Source organism: Bactrocera dorsalis, chromosome 3, assembly GCF_023373825.1.
Source record: "Bactrocera dorsalis isolate Fly_Bdor chromosome 3, ASM2337382v1, whole genome shotgun sequence".
Lineage (NCBI taxonomy): Eukaryota > Metazoa > Arthropoda > Insecta > Diptera > Tephritidae > Bactrocera > Bactrocera dorsalis.
The window spans coordinates 42,898,838-42,917,118 of NC_064305.1; positions in this window are offsets into that span (position 1 = coordinate 42,898,838).

Genomic DNA, 18,281 nt, shown 5'->3' on the forward strand with positions numbered 1-18,281 from the left:
TATATTAGTAGATCAAGTCGAATTAATTCTACCAAATTTTAACGAAACATTTATATTAACGACAGACGCATCAAATGAAGCTATTGGTGGAGTCTTAAGCCAAGGGGGCAAACCTATTACATTTATATCTAAAACATTAAATTCAACAGAAAAAAATTACGCGACTAATGAAACAGAACTATACGCTATCGTATGGGCATTAAAAAATCTAAGAAATTATTTATACGGAGTTTCAGATTTGGAAATTCATACCGATCACCAACCACTAACATTTGCAGTCTCACCTAGAAATCCAAATGCCAAAATGAAAAGATGCTTTAATTGGAGAATATGGAGCAAAAATTATATATAAACCAGGTAAAACAAATGTGATAGCAGATGCTCTATCACGACAATTTCTTAATAATTTATCCGACGAATCGTCAACCACAGTAACTCAACATTCAGCTGAAAGTAGTGATCATACTCAGATACCCGAGACAAAAAAAAACCATTAAACCAATTTAAACAACAAATTTTACTAAGTAAACATAGATTTACAATACATGAGCAAATTCAAGAATTTGGAAAAATTAGACATTAAATTGAATATGATACTGTTGATAATTTAATCACAATATTAAAGGAATACATCAAACCAAATATAGTTACGGCAATACATTGCTCAATAGAGGATCTGTACGAAATACAAGCGAAAATAAGAGAAACATTTACTAATAAATTCATATATGCGAAAAATTTTGCAATTGACATAACAAACAGAGAAGACCAAGGAATTATAATAGAACAAACGCATACACGAGCACATAGAAGTTACCAAGAAAATTTGGATCAAATTTGCAAAAAATATTATTGGCCTGAAATGAGAAAACAATTCAAAGAATATGTAAGGAATTGCGACATACATATGTAATAAAAACAAATATGATAGACATCCTATAAAAATACCAATTGGAGAGGTCCCAATACCTACAGAGGAAGGAGCACAGATACACATGGATATATTCTATGCGCAATCTTTAAAATTTATTACGTGTGTAGATAGCTATTCCAAATTTTTGGTTATTAAGCAAATCGAAGATAAGATTAATTTAAAAGATAAAGTGTTAGAAATATTACAAAGCTTCCCTAATATAAAGAAATTAACAATTGATAACGAACCAGGATTCACTACCGTACAATTTAAGTCCTTGATGCAGAGACTTCAACTAGAAATATTTTTTTGTAACCCAAATCATAGTACCACGAATGGTCAAATCGAGAGGGTACATTCAACAATAATTGAAATTTCGCCATGTATTAAACAAGAATATAATTTAATAAGCTTTTCAGAATCAATATTTAGAGCTGCCCAACAATATAATAAAACTATACATTCGGTAACTAATGAGAAACCATTTGAAGTACTTTATAATAAAGTCTCTCATGATATTTTACCAGACAAACTTTTATTAGCACAAACTAAAATGCTAGAAAGATACAATAAAAATAGAATTAATAAAACATATTTATGCGGAGATGTTATATATGAAAAGATTACAGGAGAGAGAAATAAACTAAATCCTAGATACAAGGAACAGGTAGTAAAAGAAGACTTAGGGAATAAAGTTAGAATTAACTACAGGAATAGAATAGTACATAAAGATAATATTAAATCTTAATTATTCTAACATTAATTACTAATACAATGACAGACATCATGGATGATTGACAATAACTGATTTAATAGATATTTCAAATTTTAAAATAGTACAGAATAAAGATGTAATAGTTATAAACATATATTAAATACCCAAAAATTATATATAAAATTGTAAATATTATGAAGTAAGAGCAATTACACAAAGAGATGGCAAATTAATAATTGATAATGAAATTGCGAAATGCAAAAAAGAATATATAAATATAAAAAAACTGCAAAAAAGAAATGATAAATACCTATTGTAAAATTAGTAGTAAAAATACTTGCCTATCAGATATTTTGTCCAATAAAAAAGGAAAATGTAAAAAAATTAAAGAAAAACATAAAGACATAGATATAATTAAAGAAGGAACAATATTAGTCTCTGGAAATCATACTATAGATGACTCTGCCATAAATGGAGTTTACCTTGTAACATTCGAAAATTATACAAATATTGATAATATAACTTACGAAAATATTGATTGTAAAATTTGGAATTATTTAAAAAATAATCATATTAATAACTTTGAAATTATAGAATACATTGAAACAAAAAATAAAGAATTCTTTGAAAACATAAATATTTTGAGTGAACGAATTAAAGAATTTAAAAATCAATCACTTTTCTGGTACATAATTGTAATACTTGTACTATTAATAACAATATACATAATCTATAAGATTTTAAAATTAAAAAAATTATAAAAACCAATAAGCAAAGCAAAAAATTTAAATTTCAAGAATTGTCATATAATGCTGTTTTAGAGAGCATTTACAATATATCAAAAAATGATACTGATTCGGGGACGATTCATCTTAGAGAGGGGGGAGTTAACGGCAGCAGCCACACAGATACTTAATGATAAATGTAAACAATTGTATCTTCTCACAGTGTTACTGCTTGGTCAGCAGAATACTTTAATTAATTAGAAATCAATACATCACTTGTTTTGATAAGTAAGCAAAATTCAATATTCCATTATTTGTTTTGATAATGAGAATAATTGGAAATCCAATGCTCTGGCATTTCATCACTTAATGTAATGCCAAAGCATCTTTAGTAATAAGCATAGAATTATAAGAATATAAATATAAGTGCTTTTACTAATAAAGATCAGTGGATAATCGGCAAGCGTATTGAGAGATCATCTTGATGATCGAAGCGCACCATATATTATCGCACTCAAACCAACACTTGTGTTTTATTTCTACCGCGCGTAGCGGAACGGAATACATTTTTTTAATACTTCCCACGCAAGAGAAGTTAATTTGTATGTATACGTATGATCGTGAATACATATCGACGCAGATTTTTGCGAGAAGCACCAGAAAGTTATGCAATTTATGATTTTTAGCTTTTGCCATCGTCGCGAAAAGACGACTTGTTGGCAAAGGCATGCTCGGAGAGATGTTACGGCCTCTGTTTTTATGAATGAAGCGAGATCGCTTGTGGAATTTGCGCGTGCGTTCATGAATGAAATCGTTTTTGTTGTAAAATTTACTACACTTGTTCTTAGCCAATTTGGCTGCCATATTGACTTGTGAAGATCAATTTTTTGTTGGTGACATATTCATATGTTTACGCATATGTATGTTTGTATGCTTGTGCATTATTTGTTCGGCAATGTATGCAAATATATGTACATATAAGTATATATGAATGTATGAACATGCAAGTCAGTGCGCGAGTTAACAAACTGTTGTTTGTCGTGAGTAAAAGAAATTATATTTATTTGGGCCGTACACTTATTATCGTGTTGCCTTTTTTATTCATAATTTCTTACTGACTACTCATAATTTCATATACTATTCATAATTTCTTACTGACTACATTTTATAATCTTAGTGCTATTTATACTACTTGTGGAATGCGGCTGCTGTTATCTGCTTGCAACTTATTTGTTGTAATCCGATATCTGTTATCGCTTGTTGTTGAGATGCGGAGGTGGTTATCGCAGTGGATTATTCCATTGCCAGATGTTTGTTGTTTATAGTGCGGGAATTTTATTGTTTGTTTAGGTTAAGTGTGCTTAGGCTATCTTCAGCGTCGCTAACTACCCTCCTTCTTAAAAACGGAGCGTCCTCGCTATGCTGCTACAAATTGTTGTTGTTGAAGACGATTCATTTTGCTGGATTATCATTTTTTATATTGATAGTGCAATTATCAGAGGATTCTGATTTACGAATAAAATGGCTGAAAAATTCTTACATTTTGAAATTCTTTGATAATTATTACATTTTGCTATCTTAGGATCTAAAATTATTTTACCATACTTATGTGCTATACATTATATAGTCTGCATTTAATTTCGAGTATTGGATATTTGTAAATTGTAATTTTGGCTTGTTCTAAGTAACAAATATGGATGTCAGTATATTCCAATATATTAATAAGGTGAAGATCCAACTCCCATATCCTCTTTCTGCTAATTCCTTCATAAACGAAGAGGTAAAAAAAATGATGGAAGATAAAATAATAAGGCCAAGTAAGAGCGCATATAATTCGCCAATTTGGGTTGTACCAAAAAAAGGTGTAAATGAAGACGGTTCGCCGAAATTGCGAATGATAATCGATTACAAAAAATTAAATGAAGTAACAAAATCAGATAAATATCCAATTCCGGATAGCAATATAATACTTTCAAATTTAGGAAGTTCAAAATATTTTTCCACAATAGATCTGGAATCAGATTTTCACCAGATCCTCATTAAAGAACACGATATTGAAAAAACTGCATTTTCAGTAATTAACGGAAAATACGAATTTTTAAGAATGCCATTTGGTTTAAAAAACGCGCCTAGTATATTTCAAAGGGCGATGGACAATGTTTTAAGGGACTTTATTGGAAAATTTTGTCACGTTTATATTGACGATATAATCGTATTTTCAAAAAGCTTCGAGGAACATAAAAAACATTTAAGTATAATAATAGAAGTACTAAAAAACGCAAATATGAAAATTTCATTACAAAAATCTAAATTTTACCAAGAAGAAGTAGAATTTTTGGGATATATTGTTGCAAATAATGTTATAAAGACAGATCCAAAAAAAGTTGAAACAATTTTAAATTTTCCAGTTCCGACAACTCTACGTCAGTTACGTAGTTTCCTAGGAATGATTGGATATTACAGGAAGTTTATTAAAAATTATGCTGAAATAGTAAAACCATTAACAATACATTTATCAGGTGAAAACGGAAGAGTTTCACAACATATGTCTAAAAAAATTAAAATTAGATTGGAACAAGAAGGACTTTTGGCAATTGAGAAATTGAAGTCTATATTAGTAGATCAAGTCGAATTAATTCTACCAAATTTTAACGAAACATTTATATTAACGACAGACGCATCAAATGAAGCTATTGGTGGAGTCTTAAGCCAAGGGGGCAAACCTATTACATTTATATCTAAAACATTAAATTCAACAGAAAAAAATTACGCGACTAATGAAACAGAACTATACGCTATCGTATGGGCATTAAAAAATCTAAGAAATTATTTATACGGAGTTTCAGATTTGGAAATTCATACCGATCACCAACCACTAACATTTGCAGTCTCACCTAGAAATCCAAATGCCAAAATGAAAAGATGCTTTAATTGGAGAATATGGAGCAAAAATTATATATAAACCAGGTAAAACAAATGTGATAGCAGATGCTCTATCACGACAATTTCTTAATAATTTATCCGACGAATCGTCAACCACAGTAACTCAACATTCAGCTGAAAGTAGTGATCATACTCAGATACCCGAGACAAAAAAAAAACCATTAAACCAATTTAAACATCAAATTTTACTAAGTAAAAATAGATTTACAATACATGAGCAAATTCAAGAATTTGGAAAAATTAGACATTAAATTGAATATGATACTGTTGATAATTTAATCACAATATTAAAGGAATACATCAAACCAAATATAGTTACGGCAATACATTGCTCAATAGAGGATCTGTACGAAATACAAGCGAAAATAAGAGAAACATTTACTAATAAATTCATATATGCGAAAAATTTTGCAATTGACATAACAAACAGAGAAGACCAAGGAATTATAATAGAACAAACGCATACACGAGCACATAGAAGTTACCAAGAAAATTTGGATCAAATTTGCAAAAAATATTATTGGCCTGAAATGAGAAAACAATTCAAAGAATATGTAAGGAATTGCGACATACATATGTAATAAAAACAAATATGATAGACATCCTATAAAAATACCAATTGGAGAGGTCCCAATACCTACAGAGGAAGGAGCACAGATACACATGGATATATTCTATGCGCAATCTTTAAAATTTATTACGTGTGTAGATAGCTATTCCAAATTTTTGGTTATTAAGCAAATCGAAGATAAGATTAATTTAAAAGATAAAGTGTTAGAAATATTACAAAGCTTCCCTAATATAAAGAAATTAACAATTGATAACGAACCAGGATTCACTACCGTACAATTTAAGTCCTTGATGCAGAGACTTCAACTAGAAATATTTTTTTGTAACCCAAATCATAGTACCACGAATGGTCAAATCGAGAGGGTACATTCAACAATAATTGAAATTTCGCCATGTATTAAACAAGAATATAATTTAATAAGCTTTTCAGAATCAATATTTAGAGCTGCCCAACAATATAATAAAACTATACATTCGGTAACTAATGAGAAACCATTTGAAGTACTTTATAATAAAGTCTCTCATGATATTTTACGAGACAAACTTTTATTAGCACAAACTAAAATGCTAGAAAGATACAATAAAAATAGAATTAATAAAACATATTTATGCGGAGATGTTACATATGAAAAGATTACAGGAGAGAGAAATAAACTAAATCCTAGATACAAGGAACAGGTAGTAAAAGAAGACTTAGGGAATAAAGTTAGAATTAACTACGGGAATAGAATAGTACATACAGATAATATTAAATCTTAATTATTCTAACATTAATTACTAATACAATGACAGACATCATGGATGATTGACAATAACTGATTTAATAGATATTTCAAATTTTAAAATAGTACAGAATAAAGATGTAATAGTTATAAACATATATTAAATACCCAAAAATTATATATAAAATTGTAAATATTATGAAGTAAGAGCAATTACACAAAGAGATGGCAAATTAATAATTGATAATGAAATTGCGAAATGCAAAAAGAATATATAAATATAAAAAACTGCAAAAAAGAAATGATAAATACCTATTGTAAAATTAGTAGTAAAAATACTTGCCTATCAGATATTTTGTCCAATAAAAAAGGAAAATGTAAAAAAATTAAAGAAAAACATAAAGACATAGATATAATTAAAGAAGGAACAATATTAGTCTCTGGAAATCATACTATAGATGACTCTGCCATAAATGGAGTTTACCTTGTAACATTCGAAAATTATACAAATATTGATAATATAACTTACGAAAATATTGATTGTAAAATTTGGAATTATTTAAAAAATAATCATATTAATAACTTTGAAATTATAGAATACATTGAAACAAAAAATAAAGAATTCTTTGAAAACATAAATATTTTGAGTGAACGAATTAAAGAATTTAAAAATCAATCACTTTTCTGGTACATAATTGTAATACTTGTACTATTAATAACAATATACATAATCTATAAGATTTTAAAATTAAAAAAATTATAAAAACCAATAAGCAAAGCAAAAAATTAAAATTTCAAGAATTGTCATATAATGCTGTTTTAGAGAGCATTTACAATATATCAAAAAATGATACTGAATCGGGGACGATTCGTCTTAGAGAGGGGGGAGTTAACGGCAGCAGCCACACAGATACTTAATGATAAATGTAAACAATTGTATCTTCTCACAGTGTTACTGCTTGGTCAGCAGAATACTTTAATTAATTAGAAATCAATACATCACTTGTTTTGATAAGTAAGCAAAATTCAATATTCCATTATTTGTTTTGATAATGAGAATAATTGGAAATCCAATGCTCTGGCATTTCATCACTTAATGTAATGCCAAAGCATCTTTAGTAATAAGCATAGAATTATAAGAATATAAATATAAGTGCTTTTACTAATAAAGATCAGTGGATAATCGGCAAGCGTATTGAGAGATCATCTTGATGATCGAAGCGCACCATATATTATCGCACTCAAACCAACACTTGTGTTTTATTTCTACCGCGCGTAGCGGAACGGAATACATTTTTTTAATACTTCCCACGCAAGAGAAGTTAATTTGTATGTATACGTATGATCGTGAATACATATCGACGCAGATTTTTGCGAGAAGCACCAGAAAGTTATGCAATTTATGATTTTTAGCTTTTGCCATCGTCGCGAAAAGACGACTTGTTGGCAAAGGCATGCTCGGAGAGATGTTACGGCCTCTGTTTTTATGAATGAAGCGAGATCGCTTGTGGAATTTGCGCGTGCGTTCATGAATGAAATCGTTTTTGTTGTAAAATTTACTACACTTGTTCTTAGCCAATTTGGCTGCCATATTGACTTGTGAAGATCAATTTTTTGTTGGTGACATATTCATATGTTTACGCATATGTATGTTTGTATGCTTGTGCATTATTTGTTCGGCAATGTATGCAAATATATGTACATATAAGTATATATGAATGTATGAACATGCAAGTCAGTGCGCGAGTTAACAAACTGTTGTTTGTCGTGAGTAAAAGAAATTATATTTATTTGGGCCGTACACTTATTATCGTGTTGCCTTTTTTATTCATAATTTCTTACTGACTACTCATAATTTCATATACTATTCATAATTTCTTACTGACTACATTTTATAATCTTAGTGCTATACTACTTGTGGAATGCGGCTGCTGTTATCTGCTTGCAACTTATTTGTTGTAATTCGATATCTGTTATCGCTTGTGTGTTATTGTTTAGATGCGGAGGTGGTTATCGCAGTGGATTATTCTATTGCCAGATGTTTGTTGTTTATAGTGCGGGAATTTTATTGTTTGTTTAGGTTAAGTGTGCTTAGGCTATCTTCAGCGTCGTTTACTCCCCTCGTTCTTAAAAACGGAGCGTCCCCGATATGCTGCTACAAATTGTTGCTGTTGAAGACGATTCATTTCGCTGGATTATCATTTAGTATATTGCTAGTGCAATCATCAGAGGATTCTGATTTACAAATAAAATTGCTGAACAATTCTTACATTTTGAAATTCTTTGATAATTATTACATTTTGCTATCTTAGGATCTAAAATTATTTTACCATACTTATGTGCTATACATTATATAGTCTGCATTTAATTTCGAGTATTGGATATTTGTAAATTGTAATTTTGGCTTGTTCTAAGTAACAAATATGGATGTAAGAATATTCCAATATATTAATAAGGGGAAGATCCAACTCCCATATCCTCTTTCTGCTAATTCCTTCATAAACGAAGAGGTAAAAAAAATGATGGAAGATAAAATAATAAGGCCAAGTAAGAGCGCATATAATTCGCCAATTTGGGTTGTACCAAAAAAAGGTGTAAATGAAGACGGTTCGCCGAAATTGCGAATGGTAATCGATTACAAAAAATTAAATGAAGTAACAAAATCAGATAAATATCCAATTCCGGATAGCAATATAATACTTTCAAATTTAGGAAGTTCAAAATATTTTTCCACAATAGATCTGGAATCAGATTTTCACCAGATCCTCATTAAAGAACACGATATTGAAAAAACTGCATTTTCAGTAATTAACGGAAAATACGAATTTTTAAGAATGCCATTTGGTTTAAAAAACGCGCCTAGTATATTTCAAAGGGCGATGGACAATGTTTTAAGGGACTTTATTGGAAAATTTTGTCACGTTTATATTGACGATATAATCGTATTTTCAAAAAGCTTCGAGGAACATAAAAAACATTTAAGTATAATAATAGAAGTACTAAAAAACGCAAATATGAAAATTTCATTACAAAAATCTAAATTTTACCAAGAAGAAGTAGAATTTTTGGGATATATTGTTGCAAATAATGTTTATAAAGACAGATCCAAAAAAAGTTGAAACAATTTTAAATTTTCCAGTTCCGACAACTCTACGTCAGTTACGTAGTTTCCTAGGAATGATTGGATATTACAGGAAGTTTATTAAAAATTATGCTGAAATAGTAAAACCATTAACAATACATTTATCAGGTGAAAACGGAAGAGTTTCACAACATATGTCTAAAAAAATTAAAATTAGATTGGAACAAGAAGGACTTTTGGCAATTGAGAAATTGAAGTCTATATTAGTAGATCAAGTCGAATTAATTCTACCAAATTTTAACGAAACATTTATATTAACGGCAGACGCATCAAATGAAGCTATTGGTGGAGTCTTAAGCCAAGGGGGCAAACCTATTACATTTATATCTAAAACATTAAATTCAACAGAAAAAAATTACGCGACTAATGAAACAGAACTATACGCTATCGTATGGGCATTAAAAAATCTAAGAAATTATTTATACGGAGTTTCAGATTTGGAAATTCATACCGATCACCAACCACTAACATTTGCAGTCTCACCTAGAAATCCAAATGCCAAAATGAAAAGATGCTTTAATTGGAGAATATGGAGCAAAAATTATATATAAACCAGGTAAAACAAATGTGATAGCAGATGCTCTATCACGACAATTTCTTAATAATTTATCCGACGAATCGTCAACCACAGTAACTCAACATTCAGCTGAAAGTAGTGATCATACTCAGATACCCGAGACAAAAAAAAAACCATTAAACCAATTTAAACATCAAATTTTACTAAGTAAAAATAGATTTACAATACATGAGCAAATTCAAGAATTTGGAAAAATTAGACATTAAATTGAATATGATACTGTTGATAATTTAATCACAATATTAAAGGAATACATCAAACCAAATATAGTTACGGCAATACATTGCTCAATAGAGGATCTGTACGAAATACAAGCGAAAATAAGAGAAACATTTACTAATAAATTCATATATGCGAAAAATTTTGCAATTGACATAACAAACAGAGAAGACCAAGGAATTATAATAGAACAAACGCATACACGAGCACATAGAAGTTACCAAGAAAATTTGGATCAAATTTGCAAAAAATATTATTGGCCTGAAATGAGAAAACAATTCAAAGAATATGTAAGGAATTGCGACATACATATGTAATAAAAACAAATATGATAGACATCCTATAAAAATACCAATTGGAGAGGTCCCAATACCTACAGAGGAAGGAGCACAGATACACATGGATATATTCTATGCGCAATCTTTAAAATTTATTACGTGTGTAGATAGCTATTCCAAATTTTTGGTTATTAAGCAAATCGAAGATAAGATTAATTTAGAAGATAAAGTGTTAGAAATATTACAAAGCTTCCCTAATATAAAGAAATTAACAATTGATAACGAACCAGGATTCACTACCGTACAATTTAAGTCCTTGATGCAGAGACTTCAACTAGAAATATTTTTTTGTAACCCAAATCATAGTACCACGAATGGTCAAATCGAGAGGGTACATTCAACAATAATTGAAATTTCGCCATGTATTAAACAAGAATATAATTTAATAAGCTTTTCAGAATCAATATTTAGAGCTGCCCAACAATATAATAAAACTATACATTCGGTAACTAATGAGAAACCATTTGAAGTACTTTATAATAAAGTCTCTCATGATATTTTACCAGACAAACTTTTATTAGCACAAACTAAAATGCTAGAAAGATACAATAAAAATAGAATTAATAAAACATATTTATGCGGAGATGTTATATATGAAAAGATTACAGGAGAGAGAAATAAACTAAATCCTAGATACAAGGAACAGGTAGTAAAAGAAGACTTAGGGAATAAAGTTAGAATTAACTACAGGAATAGAATAGTACATACAGATAATATTAAATCTTAATTATTCTAACATTAATTACTAATACAATGACAGACATCATGGATGATTGACAATAACTGATTTAATAGATATTTCAAATTTTAAAATAGTACAGAATAAAGATGTAATAGTTATAAACATATATTAAATACCCAAAAATTATATATAAAATTGTAAATATTATGAAGTAAGAGCAATTACACAAAGAGATGGCAAATTAATAATTGATAATGAAATTGCGAAATGCAAAAAAGAATATATAAATATAAAAAACTGCAAAAAAGAAATGATAAATACCTATTGTAAAATTAGTAGTAAAAATACTTGCCTATCAGATATTTTGTCCAATAAAAAAGGAAAATGTAAAAAAATTAAAGAAAAACATAAAGACATAGATATAATTAAAGAAGGAACAATATTAGTCTCTGGAAATCATACTATAGATGACTCTGCCATAAATGGAGTTTACCTTGTAACATTCGAAAATTATACAAATATTGATAATATAACTTACGAAAATATTGATTGTAAAATTTGGAATTATTTAAAAAATAATCATATTAATAACTTTGAAATTATAGAATACATTGAAACAAAAAATAAAGAATTCTTTGAAAACATAAATATTTTGAGTGAACGAATTAAAGAATTTAAAAATCAATCACTTTTCTGGTACATAATTGTAATACTTGTACTATTAATAACAATATACATAATCTATAAGATTTTAAAATTAAAAAAATTATATAAAACCAATAAGCAAAGCAAAAAATTTAAATTTCAAGAATTGTCATATAATGCTGTTTTAGAGAGCATTTACAATATATCAAAAAATGATACTGATTCGGGGACGATTCATCTTAGAGAGGGGGGAGTTAACGGCAGCAGCCACACAGATACTTAATGATAAATGTAAACAATTGTATCTTCTCACAGTGTTACTGCTTGGTCAGCAGAATACTTTAATTAATTAGAAATCAATACATCACTTGTTTTGATAAGTAAGCAAAATTCAATATTCCATTATTTGTTTTGATAATGAGAATAATTGGAAATCCAATGCTCTGGCATTTCATCACTTAATGTAATGCCAAAGCATCTTTAGTAATAAGCATAGAATTATAAGAATATAAATATAAGTGCTTTTACTAATAAAGATCAGTGGATAATCGGCAAGCGTATTGAGAGATCATCTTGATGATCGAAGCGCACCATATATTATCGCACTCAAACCAACACTTGTGTTTTATTTCTACCGCGCGTAGCGGAACGGAATACATTTTTTTAATACTTCCCACGCAAGAGAAGTTAATTTGTATGTATACGTATGATCGTGAATACATATCGACGCAGATTTTTGCGAGAAGCACCAGAAAGTTATGCAATTTATGATTTTTAGCTTTTGCCATCGTCGCGAAAAGACGACTTGTTGGCAAAGGCATGCTCGGAGAGATGTTACGGCCTCTGTTTTTATGAATGAAGCGAGATCGCTTGTGGAATTTGCGCGTGCGTTCATGAATGAAATCGTTTTTGTTGTAAAATTTACTACACTTGTTCTTAGCCAATTTGGCTGCCATATTGACTTGTGAAGATCAATTTTTTGTTGGTGACATATTCATATGTTTACGCATATGTATGTTTGTATGCTTGTGCATTATTTGTTCGGCAATGTATGCAAATATATGTACATATAAGTATATATGAATGTATGAACATGCAAGTCAGTGCGCGAGTTAACAAACTGTTGTTTGTCGTGAGTAAAAGAAATTATATTTATTTGGGCCGTACACTTATTATCGTGTTGCCTTTTTTATTCATAATTTCTTACTGACTACTCATAATTTCATATACTATTCATAATTTCTTACTGACTACATTTTATAATCTTAGTGCTATACTACTTGTGGAATGCGGCTGCTGTTATCTGCTTGCAACTTATTTGTTGTAATTCGATATCTGTTATCGCTTGTGTGTTATTGTTTAGATGCGGAGGTGGTTATCGCAGTGGATTATTCCATTGCCAGATGTTTGTTGTTTATAGTGCGGGAATTTTATTGTTTGTTTAGGTTAAGTGTGCTTAGGCTATCTTCAGCGTCGTTTACTCCCCTCGTTCTTAAAAACGGAGCGTCCCCGATATGCTGCTACAAATTGTTGCTGTTGAAGACGATTCATTTCGCTGGATTATCATTTAGTATATTGCTAGTGCAATCATCAGAGGATTCTGATTTACAAATAAAATTGCTGAACAATTCTTACATTTTGAAATTCTTTGATAATTATTACATTTTGCTATCTTAGGATCTATAATTATTTTACCATGCTTATGTGCTAAAGGGTATACATTATATAGTCTACATTTAGTTTCGAGTATTGGATATTTGTAAATTGTAATTTTAGCTTGTTCTAAGTAACAAATATGGATGTAAGAATATTCCAATATGTTAATAAGGGGAAGATCCAACTCCTCAGGTATTCATCCTTTCAAGTATTCTCTCAAACAGCCAATTATTGCTTTTTTGTTTATTATTATTTTCTATTAGCATATTAATTGACGTTTTGATTTCTATAAGATCATCATGATCTGGTGTACCAGTTATAAATTTTAGCGCAGAACCAAGAAAGTTAACTGATCTTTTAGGCCTGTAAATATTTGGAATGGGTTGATTTTTAAAGTTTCAATTTTATTAACCAATATTTTTATTTCAGGCTGGTTTTCTAAATTATATGAAGATTTCATTATCTCTTCGTAAGGTGCAAGAATGTTGGACAAATTTGATTTACTATTCTGGTAAATGTAAACCGGGTCAGTTTCAACAAGCACATATTTTTTGTTTTTTAAATCAATTATGTTGTCGCATAATGCGATAGTGTAATAAAGAAAAAAAATTATTCTGTACATGCCTGTACTCTTATGTTATCTTTGTGAATAACACGTCCCCTATTTGTCGTTACTGTCCTTCCGTTGTCTTCTTTAACAATTTGTTTCGCGTATTTTTTTACGTTTTTATTCCGCCTGTGCGTCTTCACAAATATGACGTCACTATGTCTATAATTCAGCTGCTGTCGATTACGATTTTGATAACGTAAGACTCGTTCCTGATTTTCTTGTAGACGTTCTTGGATGTCGGGATACCCCCTTTGATTATAAAACACGTCCTCGGGGTTCTCGTTGGTAACGGAATGTATTGTTTTGTTGTACTGTCGGACAGCTTCAAAAATTTGGTCTTCCGGTGCTGAATTATTTTGGTCAGCTAAAACTTTCGCGATTTCAATAATTGTACTATGCGTACGCTCAACTTGTCCGTTGGTAGTAGAATGGAACGTTGGCGTTTTTGTGTGCGTTATTTGTAATCTTTTGTAAGTTTGTTGTGCACATAGGCTTGTAAATGATAATTCGTTATCAGTCATTAGAAACTTTGCGTTTGGGTATATTTCGTATTTTTTTGTGAGACAGATTTCACAGTCTTGCACTTTTTTTTACAAGCGTTACGTATGTTTGGCCAGTAATATTTTAACGAAATTTCCTGTGCGTTATTTTTGTAATTTCTGTGTGCACGTCTATGTGTGTCATTTATGATTTGTTTTTGTTTTTCGATTTCGGTTATGTCTTCAACCGTTTTATGAGTTAGAACAATAGACACAGTGGGAAATGCACTGATAGTATCATTTTCAACGAAAAATAATATTTGTTCATCTATTTGTAGAGCGTTTACAACTTGTGGTTTGATTACATTTTTTAATCTGTCCAACAGCTCAGTTTTAGTGTTAAAAAAAATTGTATGTCTACTGTTAGAAAAGATATTTTGGGATGATACTTGGGTGGGGTTTGCGTCTGATTGTTTTATAATAATTTGATTTTTAAAGCAACTTAATGGTTGCTTTACACGTTTAATTTTTTCTATAGGAGAGCTTTGTGCTGAATGTTGGGAATTATTAGAATTAGATGTGTTATTAATTTGTTGGCGGGAAAGTGCATCAGCAATAATGTTCTGCTGACCAGGTTTGTAAGTGATTTTAGCGCCGTATTATTCGATGAAATTTTTCCATCGTTTTAATTTTGTATTTGGGTTTTTTTCCGATATGGCAAAAATTAAAGATTGATGATCGGTGTATATAGTTAAATCTGCTATGCCATACAAGTAATTTCGAAGCTTTTGTAAGGCCCACACAATTGCGAGTAACTCTTTTTCGTTTGTAGAGTAATTCTGTTCGGTTTGGCTAAGTGTTCGTGAAATAAATGATATGGGTTTTTTATTTTGCGATAATACAGCTCCTATCGCGTAATTGTAATAAAGGTTTGTTAAAATTTGGTTGGAAGAGTTCAACCTGAGCTTGCAACTCTTCTTTTATTCGACTTAATGCCGCTATTGCAGGTTCATCTAATGCAATTTTAATTTCTGCGCTTTGAGCTTTTGATATGCCACCGTTTTCTCCTCTGAGGAACGTAGTGAGTGGTTTGACGATGGTTGCAAAATTCTTTATAAATTTTCTATAGTAACTTGCGAGACCTAGGAAGGATCAGAGTTCCTTTAGTGTTGTGGGAATAGAGAAATTTTTAATAGTTTGTATTTTTGTTGCGTCAACTGTTATCTTGTTGTATTTAATTATATGCCCTAAGTATTCCACAGAGCTTTCGAAAAAGTGAGATTTCTCGTTAGAGATTTTCATATTGGCCTGGTGAAGCGCATTTATGATTATGCGGATGTGTTCGATATGTTCTTCAGGAGAGGAAGAATAAATGAGAACATCGTCTATATAGACGTACGCGAACTTCCCGATATATGGGCCAAGGATATCATTCACACATCTTTGAAAAATAGATGGGGCATTTTTCAGTCCGAACGGCATACGAAGAAATTCGTTTACACTAAAAGCTGTTTTCTCTCTGTCTGATTCTTTAATAATAATCTGATGGAAGCCGGACTCTAAGTCTAGAGTGGAAAATACTTTTGCGTTTCCTAAATTCTTTATGGTCATAGCCACATCAGGTATGGGGTATCTATCTGTAACAGTTTGAGTGTTTAGTTTCTGAAAGTCTACGACCATTCTGCGCTTAGGTTTCCCTTGTTCATCGGTACCTTTTTTTGCGACTGTCCAAATGGGAGAGTTATGCGGACTTTTGCTGGGTTGAATTATTTCATTTTCTAAAAGTTTGTTAATGAAATCGCTATCCGACATAGGGTGCGGATATTGCTTGGTCCAAATAGGATCTTCGGATTTCGTTCTAATGGTAGCTTGTACCGTGGTAGTATATGGTAGCACTTCGTTTGTGTCTTCATTTCTTTGCATAAATTCTTCGATTTCTGCTTTATATTTTTCACTATTAACCGTATAATTTATTTTTTGCACAGATTCACTTTCTTTCTTGGCCCTATATTTATAACTGAGCTTGTACTCGAAAAGATTAATCTCTGCTTTTAGTGTTCTAAGTCCCTGAAGTTCTAGAAGCATATCAAATTCTTCTAATGCATCAGTTTCAAAAAATATAAGCAAATTATCTAATACTGATACTATTTTTTTGATTTTGTTATTGAGAAACCATGAAGGGTTTTCACTCTAATAGGTTTAGTTGGAATAGACTCACCAAGATTACATTTAGTGCTTATATAATTATTTGTTTATAAGAATATTTACTTCTTTGCCTGTATCCCTGCAGTGGCGTTGAAGACACGGCAATTGATTCACTCGCTTGAGAAAAACAAAGCCTGTCTTATATTCATAATCGTCACTTTGTTTTGTAGCAGGTGATCGTAATTCATCGCCGACATGTTGTGGTGTGAGAGAGCCTAGTTCTTCTTCATGTATTTGGTTTACTCGTTCTATCTTCTCTGGTGCGTTGTAGTTACGAGATGAAGGATTTTGGTGCCTCTTCTGTGGATCTCCTCGAATTGGGTTGTTTGGAGATAATCCTTGCATTTGGCGGTCATAGTTGTTTTGTATAGGTGCAGCGTTGAAGTTGGTGGGTCTTCTGTATTGGCGTGAGGAATCTACGCCCATTGGTTGGCACTGCTGCACTTTGGGTATATTGCACTTGCACGTTTGGCTTGTATCTTCGCTGGTCATTGCGGTAACTTCTGTTTGGTTGATGCTGCGTGTTGTTGTATTGTCTCTGGTTGCTGTACTGTTTCTGGTCGGTTGTACTGCATAGCATCAAATTGGCAATTCACGTTGTCATAGCTTACAGTGCAAGCGATAGCGTAGGCGGTTTCTAAGTCCTTTGGATTGTGGCTGTAGAGGGTGCCACTGGTATACTTGCTATTCAAGCCAAGTATGAATGTTCTGATTGCTTCCTGAGTCGTGTATTGTTGCATTTTTGGAGCTGTCCATCTCGATTTTAGTTAGGGCAAGATTCAAAGCCTTGCTGACTTCGCAATGAAATTCTGCCAGCGTAAATTTTCCTTGTATTATTTTTTTCATCTCATCCAGTAACACGTATAAAGGCCTCTGGTCTGCATAAGTGTAGTCCAATCGATTTACTATCGAGTAAAAATTGAACTTTGTGTTGTGGTTAATTAATATGTCGGCTGCCTCTCCTTGAATTTTTGAATGCAGTATCGAGAGTGCAGTGTAATATGTTGGGGTTGTGGCATATTCTTTTATGTTCTCCATGTGCGTCCATGCACGTTTCCTCCAGGATCTGTACTGATTTCTGTTGCCCGTGAAGTCTGGTAACGACTTGAAGACATCTAGGTTGATCTGCGATTCGTAGGC